General features: G+C 47.4%; 1 pseudogene; it reads right to left on the minus strand.

Annotated features, from left to right (window-relative positions):
* Positions 1-1,464: 1,464 nt before the first annotated feature.
* LOC136638015 (5S ribosomal RNA) lies at positions 1,465-1,583 on the minus strand (annotated as a pseudogene).
* Between the last annotated feature and the right edge of the window lie 21,221 nt (positions 1,584-22,804).

Raw genomic sequence — 22,804 nt, forward strand, 5'->3', positions numbered from 1 at the left:
TCGGGACCTGCAGGTATTTGTCAGGCAGTTACTCTGCTTGCAGGGTAATAGCCCCAGTACCGATACTCTTTCAGAGGTTATAAGCAGCATAAGGGGATGGAAAAACCCCATTATTGTCTGTGTGTACCTTGGGAGATGTGGAAGGACATGTGCACCTGGCTGCAGTTCCTGGAATTTTTTAATACAGGTATCCTTGTGACGGACAGGGCAGCAGCTTTAAGCAGAGCTGTAGTCCATTCCTATATAATGGGTAGCTAGGGGGTTAGCATTTATTTCAGGGGCAGATGGCGCTCTGCTCCATGGCCCAATGCATTGGTTGAGGATAGGGACACCAGAGATATGACCTGTGGAACAGTTCCCACTGGTGGTGGTGCACACCTGTGGGCAGAGGAAATTTAACAAGCCTCTGTGCATTTATTACATGACAACCAGGCAGTAGAGTTGGTTGTCAACCAGCAAACCTTTAAACTACCATATGCTAGGTGATTATAGAGTGTCATCTTGCAATGCTTACAGCTGATTTGACCTTGTTAGAGCTTTTCCCCATTGTGGTTGTTGTTCACCTCTGGGGGTTAGAGTTTAAGGACTCCACAGTGCAATTCTGATGCGATAATCTGGCAGCAGTTCACGTTATAAATCGGCAAACCTCCCAGTCCCCAAGAGTCATGCGTTTAGTACGCGCCTTTGTACTGCAATGCCTACGTCTTAACATGTTATTTGTGGCTAGGCATGTTCCAGGTTTGGCTAATGGGATAGCCTATGCTCTCTCTCGTTTCCAGGAGAAGCGTTGGCACCCTGCGCGAGGGAAGAGCCGGACCCCATGCCCCAGTGGTTGTGGAACCTCGGTTGCAAGAAGTCAACAGGGCAGTGAATGCTTCCCTGGCCCCAAGCACCTGGGCAAGTTATAAAAGGAGAGTAGGCGAGTTTGAGGGCTTCAGGGCTAATGCTGGCCTCCCAGGTGTTTGGCCCATCCCCCCGGAGCTTGTGATGCAGTTTTTAGTCAGGCTCAGGTCAAATGGCAGGGCAAGTAATACACTTGGAGGCTACTTGGCAGCCCTGGCTTTTGAGGCCAAGGCATGTGGGCTATCTGACTGCACTGGGGATTTTCGCATTCGGAGAATGTTAACAGGGTGGTTACGGGAGGCCCCTAAGGGAGGGGAAAGTAGGCAGCCTATTACGTTTGACCTCCTGGCCTCACTATGCGAGTCGTTCAGTGCAGTCTGTTCCACTCCATTTGAAGCACTGTTGTTTAGGGCCGCCGCCCTTATTCTCTTTTTCAGGGCTTTCCTCCCGGGTGAAGTTTTGGCACAAAGTAGGTGGGACGCCTCTGAGCATGCCCTACGGGTCACGGATGTGCACTGGACCCAGACTGGCATGAGGCTGAGGCTGAGGCGGTCAAAGACGGACCAGATTGGTCATGGGAGTGGTGGTTGGCAACCTTCAGTCTCAAAAGACTATGGTATAAGCCTACAGCACCCGGTATTCCCAGGCGGTCTCCCATCCAAGTACTAACCAGGCCTGACCCTGTTTAGCTTCCAAGATCAGACGAGATTGGGCATGTGCAGGGTAATGGGGCAGGGAACTCCCCACTTTGCCCGGTGGCAGGGCTGCGTGAATATGTGGCTCAAAGAGGCGTGTCCAATGGGCCGCTCTTTGTGCACAAGTGGAAGGGGCACCGTTGTGCTGGGAGTGGGGCTGACTTGACTCAGGGGGCACACAATGTGAGCAGATCCCAGGATGTTAATGATGGACCCCCAATGGGGCAGAGGAGGCTGGAGCCCCTTACCAGGTTCCAGTTCCTGGCTGTGGTGAGGAAGTGTTTGGACGGCCTTGGCCAAGACTCAGCCAAGTGTGGCCTTCATTCATTTAGGATAGGGGCAGCAACGGCTGCTGCTGGCATGGGTTGGGATAGTGGAGAGATCAAAAGAATAGGTAGGTGGAGATCTCGGGCATTTAAGAGCTATGTGCGCCCCAAGGCAGGCGGGTCGTCTTAGTTATCACCTGATTATTCAAGTTCACTTACATTGTTTTGTTTTCCTTCTTTAATTGTTAGGTCTGGGCCTTTCCCTGCCAGCGAGGGCACTGATTTGTGGCCACTCCATTGTCTTCTGGGCTCACAAGCAAGCTCTCAAGAGTAAATTCGGCTCTCAGCTGGACCTGGGAGCACAGCTTTCAGTGCAGTGGGCCACCAGACGAGGGATAAAGTGGGGGTAGTTACTGCCCATGGTATGGGAGTGTATACATGGAGCACCTCCTCCCCAGGTGCTTCTCATCCACCTTGGCAGTAATGACCTTTGCCAGAGGACGGGGCTGGCCTTCAGGCAGCATGCTGCAGAAGACCTCCCCACACTGAGAAGCTGGATGCCTGGCCTGATCATCATATGGTCAGATCTGTTTCAGTGTCAGGTGTGGAGGTGTACTACAAGCCCTGCTGGAGTTGATTGAGCCAGAAGGAAGGTGAATGCGTTCCTGGGGAGGGAAGTGTTGGCAGCTGACAGCCTGGTGCTTCACCACCCATATATAGCGAGCTCTTGCCTCAACTTTACAGGGGAGATGGTGTGCATCTCTCAGAGGTCGGGAGCCATATCTTCCTGTCAGACTTGCAGCAGGTCCTGCAGGGACTCTTAGATGGGGTGGGGGGGTGCTAAGCGCCAGGCTAGCTCCCCCCCATGTGGCAGGGTAGTGCGGGAACAGGAGGAGAAATAGGGAACTGGTGTCTGCCTTCAGGTAAGCAACAAGCTGGGTTAAGGCCAGTGCTGAGCCCCAAGGCTACCCAGATTGGGGGCAGCAGTTTGACCCCGGAATGGAATTGGGATGCTCCCCTTCATGGTTCCCCGGCTCAGTGGGGCAGAACAATTCAGCTGGCTTGACCCCTGTTTCCAGGGGTGGTTGGTGAAGAACCTGGGGGAGCCTTGGGCGAGCTCAGGTTCTGAGCCAAGGTGGTTCGCCCAAAGGAGCGCTCAGACAGTAACTGTCTCCTCCCAGTTAGGTGCCCGCACTAAAGGGTGGTAGAGCATAGACAGGACCCGTTGCATTGCACCAATCACTGCACAACTTTGTTATGGAATAAATCATGGCCCTGTTTCAACCAAGTCTTTGTGTCACACATGTTTGTGGGGGGGCACCTGGGCAACTGTGAGGAAAGCCAAAAGATTTTCATTGAATTACCACAATTGATCACAGGGGTTCCATACAGGCTAGAGAATCTGCCCAAACCACAATCTAAAGTGAACGTGGAGTTACTTGGTCAAATAAAAAAATGGAGGAATTTTGCAGAAAGCAAAAACTAGATCAATACAACTTTGAGAAATTTCTCAGGAGTGCGTGTTTACACATTCCTAAAGAACAATTAAAATGGATCCATGAGTGAGAGACATCAAATTTACTGGGACGGAAAAGATTTCAAGTAGCCAGTAGTGGAGGGAGCTGTGAACCCTAGCCAAGTGAATTCACAATTATATTTCTTCTGCTCAATTCTCTCATTGTTTATTTTACTAGGGGGCAAATGAAGTACACAAGTGCTTAAGCCCTGAGAAGGCATTCATTTTTTTTTTCCCCTTCTACAGATCCAATTTATTCTATTACTAAATAGTGCCAAAGGTAATGTATTTAAAAGAGATGTTGAAGTGATCAGGTTAAAATTTATGTTCACTAAAGGAAAGAGGTGGCTTAATTGAATTGGCGCACTTAACTCATTAACCCTTTGCCTCTAGGACTAATAAGGATGAACTCTGTGTTGCTAATAATCGCAAAGGTACAAAGTTGCGCTTTTCATCCCTGCCTGGAAAAAGTGAGAGGGAATGGGGGAGGAGGAAGGAAGGGAAGGAGAATTTGCTCAGCCAAAATAACTGGACTTGGCTTGCTTGAAAACAGAACATGAATTGCATTCATATAAAATTGTTGTTGTTTTTCACTTGGGATACATATGAATTGAACACACACACACACACACACACACACACACACACACACACACACACACACCACTTCTTGCTATATTGGCCATGGTGGTTTCTCTTGGCTCAGTCCTATTCCCCCACTGTGCTGACTGACAGTGCTCCTAGCTGGCATAGCAGACACAAATCAACCCGAACTTGCCCATGTGATATCACTAGCGCAGATCTGAGTTGACCCATTTCAGCTGTTGGGCCTTACCCTGGGGCAAGGGAACAAATTTTTCCTTACTCTGGTAAGGAGACTTACAGCAGCTGTAATTTTCCCATGGAATGCAGTCCAGCCTGTGCTACTGCATCACACGTGGGAGCAGGGCAGATCCAGTGTTTGGTCATAAGAACTACCTTAACTCCAGAGCCCAGGCCAACCATGCTGGTAGACTTGGGCTCCCGGTTGAATTTTCGTCTCCATGACCAAGGTTGGCTGGATAGGTAGACCTGGGCTCCTGCTCAGACTTCAAGTCTAGATCTACCTGCCAGGTAGATCCCATTCCAACCCTCTGGAGCCTCCTCTTCCAGGCAAGTAGACCTAGTTCCTGCCCATGCTTGGGCTCGGCCAGAAGTTATCTCACTACCAACACCCTGCCCGCTGTTCCCCTGGTGCCCAACTTTGCTCCACATCCCTGCGGGTGCCCTTCCACACTAGCACAACAGTTTGGGGGGGGCATGCACCCATGCCCCCCTTGGATCTGCCCCTGCGTGGTTATTTAGTTAGGATTGGGCTGCCTGTCTCCTCCAATGATGGCACAGACATTCAAGGATAGCTGAGAATCAGCATGGAATAAAATCTTTGGCAAGTCTCCTTCTGCTCAGCTCCTGGATGGGAGACTCACCTGGGAACCCATACCTTGAGTTCACAAAAGAAAGGTGGGATATAAATGAAATGAATATATTATATTTAACATAGATATATAAAAGCATAGCATTCAGTAAGATTCTAGAAAGAACCTGAATCAAAATTAAAATGAATGGGAACTTCCAAGAAAGCACTAAGAGCACACTGCTAACCAACTTTCCAGCACTGACCTAACAGCCCCAAGGTAAGGTAACAAACAGGCCCTTACCTTGAGGAGGCCCCCGTGACTGCCTCCCCACTACAGAATGCAGTGCACACCACATTGGCACAGCTATGTCAGTGCTGCAAAGCTGGTTAGGACTGTGCCCTTTGAAACATAACTCTTTAAGTCTTCAGGAATATGTGATCTGTATGGCTTACATCGCAGACTATACCATGAACAATGTTATATTTTTTTTTAAATTGCATTGTTAAGCAACTACCTGTATTCTCAGGTAGCAATGGACAAATGCCCACTGACTTGGTTCAGTACAGAGTATGACAAACTGAACATTTTCTCCTCAAAATTGGAAAATAGCTTATTTTTTTGGAACTCAATCCTGAAATTTGGACCCTATTGCATATCCACCCTTAACATGGCCATCAGGTGCCCTGGAGAACTACAGTTCCCAAGGTCCCTTATGTTTAGGATGCTGCCCTAGAGTTCAGCTTTGATGTAAGTTTCATTACAAAATTAGATGCTGCCACTTTTTGAAATCCTGCCCACAGCTTCACTACCCCAGTCTGAGACTTTTGACAGCATATCTCATATTCCAGATGATTCTTTTTCACTGGCTGGTCTTTTCCAACTTTCTCTCAAAAAGACCCACTAATTATATTTCCTTAATTCAACCTTCAGCCTTTTCCAGTGCACAAATGGCCTGCCACAATTAATATTCTTTTGAAAGGGCATCAAATACAAACTTTCCTTCCTGACTAAAAGAAAAATCTATAAAAAAAGGAACCCAGATGTATTCCGTTAAAGAGTTACACAGAGAATGAACTCCAATTAAGCTGGACCTAGGGAGCAAATTCACATTTGATAGGTCAATTTGAGAATCAGGATACCTTCTCTTCATTCTGATCCATTTTTCTGAAATATCTCAGATGTAGATCTCTCTGGAACGTTGGTCTTTTGGTAACACAGTGTGGCTGTTTGTACTTCTTAGGGATTTGGCAAATGTTGCTCCAGGTGTCCAAAAGAAACAGCTTAATTTTAGCTGAAGGGCTATACATGATTCTAGGTTCCTAAGCAATGACATTAATCACTGGAAGCAGAACTGACCCTTGCTCAGTGAAAAGTCTGATTGCAGACATTTCAGAACTCGATACACTAATCCTATCTAGCATTCCTAACTAGCATTCCGATATTGGAACCAGACTGGCGAGGGAGGGAAGGTGTGTTCAGTAGGTTTCATACGTTAAAAATTGGTCACGTGTTTCATAAAGTGGCCCAAGTTAAACACGAGTGTGGTCTGGTGTCTTCATTGAAGGGTGCAAGGGTAAATAGAATGCCGGATGGAGGGGAGTGGCAGAGAGATGCAAGTAGCTTGTGGTCTTATATGCTCCCTGAGGAACCTAGTGGGCCAATGTGAGATACAGGAAGTTGAACTAGATGGGCCCCGGCCTGATCCAGCAGGGCTCATCTTATATTCTTATGTTCTTAAGCATTCCAGCAGCACAAGGCCCTTTATGACGGCACAAAAGCCAGGCTACCATTGCTTGTTTCCAGGCAGCAGTGCTGAGGTGCATGAAGCAGTGGCTCCCAAGCCCACACTAGTAAGTTGACAGCAGAGATGTGTCATGGACGGGGAAGGGGTAGATCGGAGAGGGCAAGGCGTAGGGAGGGGGAAGGAGTAGTGGATCTCAGCAGCATCAGCATGGACAATATCCTGTCTCCTTTCCCAGGCTACCCTTCCCCTTTTCTCTCTCCTTGGACTTACTCCAGCAAATGGCTGCCATAGGTCTAAGACGACCCATAGGAGATGGGGCAGCCAACCTGGAGATAAGTGCAAAATATTTTTCCCACCTCCTGCTGGCTGTCCATCCTCCCCACCACCACCACTGGATCACTGGATCACCACTCCATCAGCAAGGCTGCATTCTGCTGGTCTTCTCAGAACATATGCACTTCAAAACATAAGAACATAAGAACAGCCCCACTGGATCAGGCCATAGGCCCATCTAGTCCAGCTTCCTGTATCTCACAGCGGCCCACCAAATGCCCCAGGGAGCACACCAGATAACAAGAGACCTCATCCTGGTGCCCTCCCTTGCATCTGGCATTCTGACATAACCCATTTCTAAAATCAGGAGGTTCCGCATACACATCATGGCTTGTACCCCATAATGGATTTTTCCTCCAGAAACTTGTCCAATCCCCTTTTAAAGGTGTCTAGGCTAGATGCCATCACCACATCCTGTGGCAAGGAGTTCCACAGATCGACCACACGCTGAGTAAAGAAATATTTTCTTTTGTCTGTCCTAACCCGCCCAACACTCAATTTTAGTGGATGTCCCCTGGTTCTGGTATTATGTGAGTTGGGGAAGGGGTAGCTCAGCACTATTGAGTCTGCACAAAGCACCGCAAAGGACATATAGAGCACCAGTGCAGTCATCTGTAACTTGAGGAGCCAGTGTGAGGGGAGATTAGAGGGGAGGGGAGGGAAGATTAGAGCTCACCCGCAGCCACAATGAGTGGACCACTCCTTGTGCAGTGAGCCTACTTTTGCACGGAGTGCATTGGCTATTCATGTACCCTCTGCCAATGCACCCACTGGCCACATTTCATGTTTGCCTGAAAACACACTAAACACAAAGGAAGTCATTCTTTTTTCTTTTTTTCAGACAAATGCCAAATGCATGATCAGCTGGTGTGTCAGCAGAGGGAGTACGCCTAGCCAGCAAGTGTTTCCCCTCATGTTTGCTGAATGTGGGAGGGGGATGCCTTCCAAATAAGAATCAAAGAGTCCAAATTCGTATAGCTTGTGCATAAGAAATCATCAACATGTGGAAATTGGGGGAAGAGACAGTACATGTGATCCTGTTCCCCCCCTCCCCGTATACCCACACCACATCCATGCAACTGGATTTTAGAACGTATGCAAAACATTTGTGTGATGTTAGAAAAAGGGGGAAAGGCAAGAGCAGTGGACCAGCAGGAAATCTAGAAGTTAGGAAACAGAGTGGGAAGTGAGTAGCCCTCTCCTACTACTTTGAATAAAGCTATCAAACACATTGATGTAAACACTGGAAGTGTCAACTTGAAAACATGGACATTTTTCCCCACCCATGTTAACAGTGAAGTCCTTCTGGTTGACAATCTTGGAAGTTATCTATAGAATAACAGATCATAGTTGAACTTAGAACTGTTACCCAGTTCCCTTTTTTTTGATGAGTGTCATTCTTGAGTACTACCACTAAATTAACAGCTGTAATGATAGTATTAGCCAGACCCTGGAAGACAGTTGATGTACTTTTTGTGTGATTAGTAACATTTTTAGACATTGCAAGAACTGATAGGTTGATCTTGTACATGAGAGGAATGGTGTCCAGGTACATGATATTTTTGGCTATAATGCACTTAAAATGCTTATCTCTAGCCATCAGGAAAACAGATATAAGAACAGCACTGTGGCATGAACAGACAAAAGGAAATATTTCTTTCCCCAGTGAGTAATTAATCTGTGGAACTCCTTGCCACAGGATGTGTAGGATGGCACCTGACCTGGATGACTGTAAGAAGGAACTGGACAGCTTTATGGAAGAAAAGCCCTCCACGGGTTAAAAGCTATGATGACTATATGCAAGCTCCAGGTTTTATAGGTAACCTATCTCTGAATGCCAGATGCGATAGGATGCAAGTCTCTTGTTGCCTTGTGCACTCCCAGAGGCATCTGGTGGGTCCCTTTGAGATCTGGAAGCGGGACTAGATGGGCATTTGGCCTGACCCAGCAGAGCTCCTTATGTTCTTATGATTCTTTTTCCAGAAGCTGCCAGCTGGCCACAATTTTTATTTCCCATAAGTCCCCTGGGAATGATGTTATGTGTGGATACAGCATAGTTCCTTGGGCACTTCTGAAAAATAAAAAGGGGGGCCAATCCTGCTACCATTACAAAACTGGAAGTAGAGTCAAAGAAACATGAGGTGGTGTTGCATTCTGTCGCCACTTTGGCCTTCCTACTCCTTCCAAATCCAAAGCAAAGGTTATCAACTGACAACTTTCTGCTCAGCCTTACGAAGAGAGCAACTGGTCAGGTATCATCGCCCAGATCTAAGTGAGCCATGCAGTAAGACATTTGAGAACCACTGCTCTATAGCACTCCAGAAAACTATTCAAATAAGAAACATATAGATCTTATTTGAATAGTTTTTTGCAATGCTATAGAGCAGGGGTGCCCAAACCCTGGCCCGGGGGCCACTTGCGGCCCTCGAGGCCTCTCAATGCGGCCCTCAGGGAGCCCCCAGTCTCCAATGAGCCTCTGGCCCTCCAGAGATTTGTTGAAGCCTGCACTGGCCCAACGCAACTTCTCTCAGCATGAGGGCAACTGTTTGACCTCTTGTGTGAGCTGTGAGATGAGAGCTCCCTTCACTGCTTGCTCTTTCACACCTGTGACACAGCAGCAGCAGCAAAGGAAAGGCCAGCCTTGCTTTGTACAAGGCCTTTCATAGGCATTGAGCTATTGCAAGACCTTCATTCATTCATATAAGTTCATCTTTAATATATTCATTTATGTAAACTTATGTAAATTTATCCAAATTTTAAATGTAAATTAATTCTTTTTTTCCCCTGGCCCCCGACACAGTGTCAGAGAGCTGATGTGGCCCTCTTGCCAAAAACTTTGGACACCCCTGCTATAGAGCAGCAGTACTCAAGCACCTTACTGCCACGACCCACTTTGTTGTCGCCAGTGAGTTGCGGGCCAGAGCAGGTCACACCACAAGGCATGATGGGGTGCAAAGTGGAAATCCATTCCAGGTCACACTGGCCTGCGATCTGCTTCCTCGGCTGAATCATGCCGTGGCGAAAGCTTTGCAGAAGTAGTTATGTGGTTTATGAACCACAGGTGGGTCGCAAGCCAATTTTTGGTGGGCCAAGGAACTGCCATGACCAGAAAGCTGTAGAGCAATACACGGCCAATGAAGCAGATCATGCACCTACCCAGCCCAGAAGCAGCTTCTGGTTGCATCCCAGAATGCCCTGCAGTTTCCTGGTTGGGGCAGGCCTGCAATCCACCAAAAAATCGGGTCAGGATTCACAGTTTAAGAAACACTGCTATAGAGTACTGAAGGTTAGCCTGCATATGGTTGATAATATTCTGGATACATCCATCAAACGCAAGTTTCCGTGAATCTGGGCAGCAGTTTAAAATCAGAAGCCTTAACGCCTTGCTGGGAAAATATGTGGTCTTACTCTTCAGTCGAGAAATAGACACTGCAAGTTTGCAGCCGGCCTGCGAAGCTCAAGCCTCTCACATCCGATCCGCTTGCCTCTGCCACTCTCTGTAATAAGCACAGGGGAGACTTTTCAGCATCATTATGATTATCATCATCCAGGTTGTTATTGCCACCTTTCTACTTTCTGCTGAACATTATGATGTATTACCCCATTTTATTGCCGTTTATGTTATTACACAAGTACTGCAAATGACAAACTTAGGCACACTGAGGTATCCCCGTAAAGCGATATGTAAACCTTAAATCACATTAGGATAATTTGGAGCCTTGTAAAGATTCAAAGGTTTGGAGTGGTTCAAAAATATAATGTTCCTCTCGGATACATTTACATGTATCCACCTTAGTTCCGCAGCGTGCAACTCTACAACATATTGCAGAGGTAGCCAAGACTGTCAATCATTTCTTCTCTGAATTCTTCTTGTGGTTTCTTGGGGCTCCGCTTCCTCCTTCACCTCTCTGAAACTTTGCACGTAGATTTTATTTTACAATAACGGATAAACTGGAAGATGAAGCCCTATTCTCTGGCCCTATTGCGTACCCCTTCCCTGTGACCAGCGGCACACCGGTACAGGAGTGCCACCTGGTACAGGAGGCCAGTGTATCACCCCCATGATGGGTCCTCCTCCCATGCAATGGGCAAGGCAATGGTTTGGGTGGTGGGCATGGTGATGCAGCATTTCTCAGCCCCTGTTGGGTTTTTTGGCAATAACTTTTGATATAATAGAGATATTTCAACATGGTTTGCTCCATTGCATTCTGCATGAAAATACGCATCAAATGATACATAACATGATGGCATCATTTGAAAACACTAAGATTTAAAAAAATTTGGACAGTAGTGGTCACCCCCCCAGACACGTCATCCGGTGCGGCTTACACCCCCTGCACCTCCCTAGTGACACCACCGCCTGTGGCATGTGCATTCCAAAGACTGTTTAGAAATTCAAGGAGTCCAGAAGTCAGATGCAAGGCTATTACAGCTCCAATCCTATTTGGACACCAGCATGACAGCTGTCATATCCTAAGACTATCCAGGCAATGACATGCCAGCACAGCCCTCCCAGTAATGCTGACTCAGCCCTGCCCGATAACAATGAGGGCCCAGTCCTATGGTTCACACTGTGCCTCCGCGGCTCAGAGCACAGTCGTAAACGTGCTGTAAGGCACATTTGCGGGGCTTACCGCTGGGCCATCGCCCGGTAGGCGCCCACATTTCACAACTCAGCGGTCTCCGTGACTGCCGGGTTGTGGAACGGGGAATGGGGGTGTTTCCAGGGGTGTGGGGGAGGTGTTCTGGGGAGGGGGGAGGCATTCCCGGGGGCGTGGGGGAGGCATCCCAGGGAGGGGGGAGGCATTCCCGGGGGCATGGGGGAGGCGTTCCAGGGAGGGGGGAGGCATTCCTGGGGGCATGGGGGAGGCGTTCCAGGGAGGGGAGAGGCGTTCCCAGGGGCGTGGGGGAGGCGTTCCAGGGAGGGGGGAGGCATTCCTGGGGGCGTTCCCAGGGGCGGGGGAGAGATGGATCTGAGAAGCCTAGCTCTGCAGGATCCCAGGCGCTCGTGGAGGGCTGCTCGCCCTACATGAGCACCTTCACTTTAGCGGCGACCAAACAGTTGCCGCTAAAATGAGTAGTCTCATTGCGGGACTGCTTCCCTTACTCGGGGGAAGGGGACAAATGTCCCCTTCTCCCAAGGAACCTCCTGCGGTAGCGCAGGAGGCTCAGGATCCAGCAGGAGCCCTTTGTGGAGGCACCGGGTCCCGCGGCTCCAGGCAGCTCAGAATTGGGCTGTCAAACCACTACTCAGCGCATCATCTGCAAAGCAGCATCCTGACACCAGCCCATCATCAACATGATGTCAGCACAACATTCGTGCATTGTTGGTGTTTCATTCACATGGACACACACTGGAAACTCCAAAATGGCCCAATATGGATTTTTTAAGTATAAAGTGGAATCTCAGGGCCCAATCCTATCCAATTGGCAGGAATCCTATCCTTTTAGGCAGGAAGCTGAAAGCCAGGACCTCAAAGGTTCTCTGAAGTGCTACCTGTTCCACGCGCAGGGCCAGCTAGGCAGGCGGAGATCAGGGGTCTCAATGCGTGGATGAGACGGTGGTGTAGGGAGGAGGGGTTTAGATTCGTTAGGCACTGGGGAACGTTTTGGGACAAGCGGGGCCTGTACAAGAGGGACGGGCTCCATTTGAACCAGAATGGAACCAGACTGCTGGCGCATAACATTAAAAAGGTGGCAGAGCAGCTTTTAAACTGATCCCTGGGGGAAGGCCGACAGGAGCCGAGGGGCATCCGGTTCGGGACTCCTCATCCCTATGGGATGAGGATGGGGAGGTTAGAGAACAACAAGACAAAGGCAGGGTAGGAGAAGAAATTGGGAAAGGTAGGGTGATGGGATGTGATAGACGGTTTGGCACAATGAGAGGATGCGGGGACAAAGGAGCGAATAAGCAGCCCATCCTGGGGCATTCCGTGTATAAATGCTTTTATGCGAATGCCCGAAGTCTACGAGCAAAGGTGGGAGAACTGGAATGTCTGGTGACAAGGGAAAATATTGACATAGTGGGCATAACGGAAACCTGGTGGAATGCGGAGAATCAGTGGGATACCGCAATCCCGGGCTATAAACTCTACAGGAGGGACAGGCAGGGGCGTGTTGGAGGTGGGGTGGCCCTTTATGTTAAGGAAGGGATAGAATCCAGCAAAGTAGAGATTGAAGGTGGGTCCGACTCCACCGTAGAATCTCTGTGGGTTAAATTACCAGGCTTGTGCAGCGATGTAATACTGGGGGCGTGCTATCGTCCTCCAGACCAGAAATCTGATGGGGACCTTGAAATGAGGAAACAGATCAGGGAGGTGACAAGGAGGGACAGGGTTGTAATCATGGGGGACTTCAATTATCCTCATATTGACTGGGTCAATTTGTGTTCTGGTCATGATAAGGAAACCGGATTTCTTGACGTGCTAAATGACTGTGGCTTAGATCAGCTAGTCACAGAGCCCACCAGAGGACAGGTGACTCTGGATTTAATTTTGTGCGGTACGCAGGAGCTGGTTAGAGATGTAAACGTTACTGAGCCATTGGGGAACAGTGATCATGCTGCAATCCGTTTTGACGTGCACGCTGGGGGAAGAATACCAGGCAAATCTCTAACAAAAACCCTTGACTTCCGACGGGCGGACTTCCCTCAAATGAGGAGGCTGGTTAGAAGGAGGTTGAAAGGGAGGGTAAAAAGAGTCCAGTCTCTCCAGAGTGCATGGAGGCTGCTTAAAACAACAGTAATAGAGGCCCAGCAGATGTGTATACCGCAAAGAAAGAAGGGTTCCACTAAATCCAGGAGAGTGCCCGCATGGCTAACCAGCCAAGTTAGAGAGGCTGTGAAGGGCAAGGAAGCTTCCTTCTGTAAATGGAAGTCTTGCCCTAATGAAGAGAATAAAAAGGAACATAAACTGTGGCAAAAGAAATGTAAGAAGGTGATAGGGGAGGCCAAGCGAGACTATGAGGAACGCATGGCCGGCAACATTAAGGGGAATAATAAAAGCTTCTTCAAATATGTTAGAAGCAGGAAACCCGCCAGAGAAGCGGTTGGCCCTCTGGATGGTGAGGGAGGGAAAGGGGAGATAAAAGGAGACTTAGAGATGGCAGAGAAATTAAATGAGTTCTTTGCATCTGTCTTCACGGCAGAAGACCTCGGGCAGATACCGCTGCCCGAACGGCCCCTCCTAACCGAGGAGTTAAGTCAGATAGAGGTTAAAAGAGAAGATGTTTCAGACCTGATTGATAAATTAAAGATCAATAAGTCACGGGGCCCTGATGGCATACACCCAAGGGTTATTAAGGAATTGAAGAATGAAGTTGCAGATCTCTTGACTAAGGTATGCAATTTGTCCCTCAAAACGGCCACAGTGCCAGAAGATTGGAGGATAGCAAATGTCACGCCTATTTTTAAAAAGGGAAAGAGGGGGGACCCGGGAAACTATAAGCCGGTCAGCCTAACATCCATACCGGGTAAGATGGTGGAATGCCTCATCAAAGATAGGATCTCAAAACACATAGACGAACAGGCCTTGCTGAGGGAGAGTCAGCATGGCTTCTGTAAGGGTAAGTCTTGCCTCACAAACCTTATAGAATTCTTTGAAAAGGTCAACAGGCATGTGGATGCGGGAGAACCCGTGGACATTATATATCTGGACTTTCAGAAGGCGTTTGACACGGTCCCTCACCAAAGGCTACTGAAAAAACTCCACAGTCAGGGAATTAGAGGACAGGTCCTCTCGTGGATTGAGAACTGGTTGGAGGCCAGGAAGCAGAGAGTGGGTGTCAATGGGCAATTTTCACAATGGAGAGAGGTGAAAAGCGGTGTGCCCCAAGGATCTGTACTGGGACCGGTGCTTTTCAACCTCTTCATAAATGACCTGGAGACAGGGTTGAGCAGTGAAGTGGCTAAGTTTGCAGACGACACCAAACTTTTCCGAGTGGTGAAGACCAGAAGTGATTGTGAGGAGCTCCAGAAGGATCTCTCCAGACTGGCAGAATGGGCAGCAAAATGGCAGATGCGCTTCAATGTCAGTAAGTGTAAAGTCATGCACATTGGGGCAAAAAATCAAAACTTTAGATATAGGCTGATGGGTTCTGAGCTGTCTGTGGCAGATCAGGAGAGAGATCTTGGGGTGGTGGTGGACAGGTCGATGAAAGTGTCGACCCAATGTGCGGCGGCAGTGAAGAAGGCCAATTCTATGCTTGGGATCATTAGGAAGGGTATTGAGAACAAAACGGTTAGTATTATAATGCCGTTGTACAAATCGATGGTAAGGCCACACCTGGAGTATTGTGTCCAGTTCTGGTCGCCGCATCTCAAAAAAGACATAGTGGAAATGGAAAAGGTGCAAAAGAGAGCGACTAAGATGATTACGGGGCTGGGGCACCTTCCTTATGAGGAAAGGCTACGGCGTTTGGGCCTCTTCAGCCTAGAAAAGAGACGCTTGAGGGAGGACATGATTGAGACATACAAAATTATGCAGGGGATGGACAGAGTGGATAGGGAGATGCTCTTTACACTCTCACATAATACCAGAACCAGGGGACATCCACTAAAATTGAGTGTTGGGCGGGTTAGGACAGACAAAAGGAAATATTTCTTTACTCAGCGCGTGGTCGGTCTGTGGAACTCCTTGCCACAGGATGTGGTGCTGGCGTCTAGCCTAGACGCCTTTAAAAGGGGATTGGATGAGTTTCTGGAGGAAAAATCCATTATGGGGTACAAGCCATGATGTGTATGCGCAACCTCCTGATTTTAGGAATGGGTTAAGTCAGAATGCCAGATGTAGGGGAGAGCACCAGGATGAGGTCTCTTGTTTTCTGGTGTGCTCCCTGGGGCATTTGGTGGGCCGCTGTGAGATACAGGAAGCTGGACTAGATGGGCCTATGGCCTGATCCAGTGGGGCTGTTCTTATGTTCTTATGTTCAATTTTCTTATGCAGATGCAGTTGTGCTAATGGGGTCTGCACTGCATCCTGTGGTGGTGGGGAAGTCATGGAGGCCTCCTCAAGGCAAGGGAACATTTGTTCCCTTATCTCGGGGCTCCATTGTGATGACATTAAAAAGTTGGATAGGATTGGATCTTCAATAAATAGTAAAGATTAAATTATATAATCTTGGTGATAAAAGCTAAACTCAGGAAACCCAAACTTAGCAAACCTAGCCACCTCACTGCTCACCCCTGTTCCAGGTCATTTATGAAGTGGTTGAAGAGCACCGGTCCTAGGACAGATCCTTGGGGCACACCGCTTTTCACCTCTCTCCATTGTGAAAATTGCCCATTGACACCCACTCTCTGTTTCCTGGTCTTCAACCATTTCTCAATCCAGGAGAGGACCTGTCCTCTAATTCCCTGTCTGTGGAGTTTTTTTAGTAGCCTTTGGTGAGGGACCATGTCGAATGCCTTCTGAAAGTCCAGATATATAATATCTATGGGTTCTCCCGCATCCACATGCCTGTTGACCTTTTCAAAGAATTCTATAAGGTTCGTGAGGCAAGGACATGCAACCTGAGTGTGCCAGCGTAGTTTAGGATTGGGCTGCCCATGTGATACTTGTACCAAAGGGATAAATTCTACTACTCATTTCCAATTCGACCTCAGCTTTCCAGATGAGAGTCGTCCCTACGACAAAAAAAACCCAGAGAAGCGCATTCTCCTTTTCTTCCCCTCTTTTTCGATGTGGTTCGTTTAGCGAATGCAGCTTCGTCTCAGTATCTTACGCTGAACCAGGAGGAAATCTCTTTTCCCATTGAAATGCTAATGGGGAGTAAACTGTATAATCAGACGGCATCCCCTTTGGGCTCACATATAATTTACACATAAAATGAAACTGCACATGGCCTTGTTTCATAGCATATTTGTTTAATTATCTTTCTTTAAAAGCCTTTTTTTCAATTAATTTTCAATATTTAAAAAAGGAATAAAAAAATGTCAACTTTCTCCACCTACCTGATAATTAAATAATGTTTGGGGAATAATTAAATTATCGAATAAAGGAAATTTGTCCAGCTGTAACGTCAGTAATGCTGTGCAATGAATTCGCTAATATTTCCTCATTTCAAGGAGCATTAACTCAAAAAAGTTTTGGGGGCTCAAAGTGTTGGTCTTTCAAGGTTACTGGAGACCACACTGAAATGAGCTTCCCTTTGCCTTTAATACCTGCTGGGAGATAACAAGTTCAGCATGGGAATCCTTTCCTGCCATTCTGCTGGAATGTATTTGAAATATCTTGCATCTGGTTGGCCACTGTGGGAGACAGGATGATAGATGAGGTAGCCTTTGAACAGAAGGGCTCTTCTTGCCTTCTGATCTTCTACAAATGGAAGTACAGGTCCATTCCCAGACACACACACACAACCTGAGGATACCAAACCCACGGATATTGAGATTCACGGGGGGCGAACGGACTCATAGGACCTCTATATGCGATGAGAATTGCCTCTCAGATGCTTCTGGGAAGCCTTCTGAGGCACAGGGAGGTCGTGAGCTTCAGAACACCTGAGCCTCAGTGCACTTCCTTGGCGCAACCAGAAACCACTTCCTGTCACTTCTGGGAGGTTCCATAAGACCCTTTAGTCACAGGTCAAGACCCATGGTGAGTCAAATCCATGGATCCCAAACTCACAGATAAGGAAGGCCACCACCACCATGAAAAAGGCCCCTTCTCTGGTTGCCACTGTATCTGAGGACAGGGCACCCAGAGAGGGACTTCCATTGATCACCTTAGCTTAGTAAGAAGTTTTCAGATGAGATCAGATAGTCCTGCAAATACCAAGGTCTCCAGCTTATCTGTAAACACAATGGAAGATTGAGGAGACCAAACTGCGCATGCTGCTAAATACATCAGTATGTAGTCACAGGTTTATGTTTGCTGGCATGTAGCAGCTGCAGGGGGTCATGACTTGGACCACTATAGAGGTAGGGAGTATTAAATTCTTTACCACTGCATTGATTTCCACGGCTGCACATCTCCTCTAGGAAGTGGCCCTTCAATCCTAAAAATACCAGTTTGACAAATGGCACTTTCAGGGTTAAACCGTTTATCTGGCGTGCTCCCTGGGGCATTTGGTGGGCCGCTGTGAGATACAGGAAACTGGACTAGATGGGCCTTTGGCCTGATCCAGTGGGGCTGTTCTTAGGTTCTCTGCATAGTTGTTGATCAGTTTTAACACTGGCAAATTATGCTCCACAGGGCTAGTTCTAGGTAATCATGTTGGCAGCCTTCAGTCTCAAAAGACTCTGGTATCGCACTCAGAATGGTGGTCCTGGCACAGCATCTAGTGTGACTGAAAGGCTGATTCGGGAGTGACAATCCCTTCCACACTGGGAGCAAGTGCAGTCTGTCCCTGGTCTGTCTCCCTGGCTATGGGCCTTCCTTCTTTGCCCCTTTGCCTCAGTCTGTTGGCAAAGTGTCTCTTTAAACTGGGAAAGGCCATGCTGCACATCTAATCGTTGTATTATGGTTGGAGTTTCCAAGTAGGGTTCAGAAGCATCCCCACATAGGCCACTTATCAGGAAACAATTTTAACTGCTTAGCTGCCAGGAGTACAACATGCATCCTGTTGAGCAGCCCATCAAAGCGGGCAATAAAAACAGTCCGGTTGGTTAATGAAATCCGGGATATTTAGGAGAACAGCAAGCAAAGTCAAGTGTGTTATTAGTAGCATTTAGCATGGTTGCGAGAGCCATTGGCAACTAATGTGCTGTGCAGTAAATGACAGGCAATATCTCTAGCAACTTAATTGTACTAGGGATCCTGGCAAAGGGTAAACAGAACAGTAATAATGCCTCAAAAATAAATGTAGCTGTTGCAGTTGTAAGGGAAGCTTCATTTAATTGTTAAGAGATTAGATGTTCACAGCAGTGCATGAAACACAATCGGGTAATTAGGGGGTGAACTTCAAAAGTTTATATTGTTCCGAATGACAGATACAGGGTGTGTGTGTGTGTGTGTGTGTGTGTGTGTGTGTGTTGGATACAGAAATAGGATGCTTTGTTTTTCACCAGGTTTTAAGTAAGTATGAGGAAAGTTTAAAAAAAAAAAAAAGACTTTTGGCCTGCTTTGTACAATTTGTGACCCTCCAAACTGAACACAGCTGACCAGTTGCATGGTCTGTCTTGCCAGGTGCTTGATTCCATCTCCCTCCACCTCTGTTCTTCCTGTGGTTCTGAGCCGGCTGAGGAAACCAGATTGGTTTCACCATTACCACTGCCATGGGCTACCAGCAGAAGCATACATAAGAAGAGCCCTGCTGGATCAGGTCAAAGGCCCATCTAATCCAGCTTCCTGTATCTCACAATGGCCCACCAGATGCCTCCGGGAGCATGCAAGACAACAAGAGACCTGCATCCTGGTGCCCTCCCTTGCACCTGGCATGTCATAAAAACATAAGAGCCCTGCTGGATCAGGCCAAAGGCCCATCGAGTCCAGCTTTCTGTATCTCACAGTGGCCCACCAGATGATTTGGGGTTGTAGGTCGGTGGTAGACCACATGCAAAAGCAGGGCTGGCTCAACCATGAGGCCACCTGAAGAAGTTGCCTTGGGCAGCAGGTTGATGGGAGGTGCCCACCTCTGTCTGCTAAGTTCCATCCGCTGCTCCTCTTCCTGCTTTTACTCCCTGGAATGGAAAAGGAACAGAGGAAATGTCAGCACAATCCTATTCATGTCTACTCAGAAGTCAGTTCCATTGCAGTCAATGCAACCTGTAGAGGGGAGAGAAGCAATGAGTTAGAAACATTTTTGCACCACTCCAGGGCAAGAAAGGCCAGTGCACTGATGTGCACTGGCCTCCCTACACCAACACGAGCTCCGGGGACGATGAGTTTCCCCTGCCCCTAGCTGAGCCTCTGGCTGCCTGAAACTTGTGCTGAATACAGTGCAGTCCCGCCTATTCCAGCGCAAGTTAGGATTGGGCTGCCCAAGGCACAAGTTTTTACTGACAGTGGCAGTCCCATGACTTCCTCCTCTATCAAGCTTAACTAAATAACTCAGTTCATTCCATGACCTGGCATCAGTACAATGAAGTCAAAGGTGTGGAGCAGAAAGAAGGGAAATGCATAATGATGTCCGGGGACTTGCAGTAAGTTGTGCAACATATCATGGGGGAAGAAGGCGGTATTTCCATTGGAAATCATTGGAATGAAAAGCACATGGAAAAGAATATGGAGTGAAAAACAACTGCAGTTGTGTGAACATCTAGGGATTTTGAGAAGAACTGGCCATTTTGCCTTCCGTACTAGGCAATCTCCAGTGCCACCCACCTATACTCTGAAAAAGGGGGAGAGCAAGAGTGACAAGGATGTTTGCAACAAATAACAAGCATCTCCAATTTAGTTATGCATCTAAACACAAGTCCTAGCTGGGAAGCTCGGACGGACGTGTCAGCAAAATGCGAGCTGGAAGCACAGGGGATGAGCCAACGTAATTGCCTTTTGCTGTGATCTGTCGGTTTTTCAGTTGGAGAGATCGCGTTGAGGGGTCTACGCCACTTCTTTTCTCATAAGCTTTCGGCACTTAGAAGTATTTTCTACCGTTCTCAATTTGCCTGGAGCAAGGCTTTTATCTAGACTTTTAGCCAAGAGGCACCTCCTGAAATATTCATTGGCAGAAATTGTGCCATGGGTGTTTTTTCCCATTTGTCCAGTTGCGTGTCATTATAATGAACCCGAGCAGGATGAAAATAGTATTTGACACAGAAGAATGGCATCCACGCAAGGACTTCTTTAATAGCCAATTAACCCTTTTTAGTAGGAAAAAGTGTTGGCTCATGAAATCTGTCCTGTGTCAACGAGCACACTGTAACTTCAGAAACGGATTTGGTATTATGCCTTTGAAGGAGCTGCATGGTTGCAGAACATGTTTTCCTGGAGTTTTGAGTTTTGCTTTTGAAAAAGGCTCTATAAGTTACTATCTTGTTTGCAAAGGTGGAAAGTTCCATTGGCTCAGTGTTAGGCATGGAAAAGTTAATTCTTCTCGAACAAAGTCAGGAAGGAGCACCTGATGCAATGATATGGCAGAGCCTTGTAACCTATGTTGCATTTGCTCAGTGAATTCATGGAAGGAGAGTACAATCAGGCTCTCCACGGTCATGATCCCAATATCCATGTGTTCAGTTGAAGGTCCAAGCAAATGATTTGTCCTCTCCTTCTCCTTCTCTTCCTCTCTTTGCTTCTCATTTTGCTCAGGTTATTAGCTAACAGGGTTTTTGTTTGTTTGTTTGTTTGTTTGTTTGTTTGTTTGTTTGTTTGTTTGTTTGTTTGTTTTTAAAAGGGTATCAGCTCAATCCTATGCACTCAGAATTAAGGTCCCAATCCTAAACAGTAGCAGAGCCTGCGTTGAGCTCCAAAGCTGGCGCTGGTGTTGCAAATATACTGTAAGGCACGTCTGTGACACCCAGAGAGGAAATGTTGCCAGCACTGGGCCAAAGTACTCAGAAAGCTCAACATACTCAGATGGGCCTCAGCACTCAGAAAGTCGGCTGGCACTCCAGCAGCAATGGTTGACAGTAAGTAGTATTAGGGAGGTGGGGAGGTGGAGGTGGGGAGTGGGTGGAATGGGATGAGGGAGGGCAGGGCAGGGGGAGGAATTGGGGTGGGAGGGAGTGGGACCAGTGAAGCTCTGCTCCACTGGATCCTGAATTCTGTGTTGGGCCAGAAGTTCCAACACAGTGTCTCTCAAGTCTGCACCAGCAAAATAGCTGGCACAGACTTGAGAAGCCCCATTGTGAAGCTTGGGGCTTTCCCCGGAGAAGGGGGCAAAAGTCCCCTTCCCCCATGGAGACCTCCAGCGACTGCCACAGTGCCATAGGATGCAGGGGAAGTCACTTTGGTACCGCTGCACCCAGTGGCAATGCCACCTTTAGGACTGAGCTGTTAGTCTCATTATCGTAAATGGGCTTACTCCCAGATAAGCATGGATAGGATTGCAGCCTATATTATGGAGTACGGTGGATATGAAGAGTATTATTTGGTTCTACTGTTTTTGTATAGTGTGTTGGTCTCAAAGGTTCTTTACCCAGATGCAATGCTGACCTTTCTGGTTGTTCTTCTGTTGCCACCAATCCCTAGCATGTAATGATTGGTAGCGGTAAGGTGTCAACCTAGCAAAAAATGGTTTATTGCTCACCCATGTTGCATTTGTTTTGTTTCTCAGTTGTGGAGGTGAAACTAATCAATTTACCTTTCAACATAATCGTGGCTAATGTGATTAAAATTCATCATTGCTGAGTCTGAGATAGGATTTCAGAGAACAGAACAAGCTAAGACTAGAAACTTAATGTCCTGTAAACAATCTCAGCACCCATTACCAGGTGTGCTATTGTGACCTTAGGAGACATAGGGTCAAGTCCTTCCTGAGCCTTGAAGCTCACCAGGCTACCTTGGTCATTGAATTTCCTGCCTGGCTTTGTTTTCACAACATAAACTTGAGTTTTTATGGTCCTAGTCCCAACTAAATGATATTGGATCAGCTATTATCTCTCTACCCAGTTTACCTCTCGATCTTCTAATCAATGGGAACCTTTTTTGGGACATGCTGAAAGACTGGATAAAAATCTTTAAATAAATAAATGGGGGGAAGGACGGACGGACGGACGAATGAACGACTTGAATGCTATCCATTCCTGAGCTCCTTGGAGGAAGGAGAGGACAATAACAAAATAAATACATAAAACTGCCCTGCCATCTTCTGTATAACATTTGTTTCTTTTTGGCACATGGCTGAATTTTTGCACAGAATACGTCAACGGGGAATCAACCTCAAATGGTTTCTCAGATGACGTTTGAGCAATCCATGCCAAAGATAGAGGGGAAATTAAATATTGAAATCATGGTGATTAAAAGTGAACCATCTTGCCGATTCCTAATGGAATATGTGGTTCTGGGCACCTCCCACTCTCCAGAAGATCAAATTTTATAAAATGTAGGTGTATCTACATATGCCACATTCCACATACATTTGCAAAAAGGAAAAAAGAAGGTATTTAAATGAGTGCTTTGAAACATATAACA

The sequence above is a fragment of the Tiliqua scincoides genome, chromosome 1 (assembly GCF_035046505.1).
Source record: "Tiliqua scincoides isolate rTilSci1 chromosome 1, rTilSci1.hap2, whole genome shotgun sequence".
In the NCBI taxonomy this organism is placed as follows: Eukaryota; Metazoa; Chordata; class Lepidosauria; order Squamata; family Scincidae; genus Tiliqua; species Tiliqua scincoides.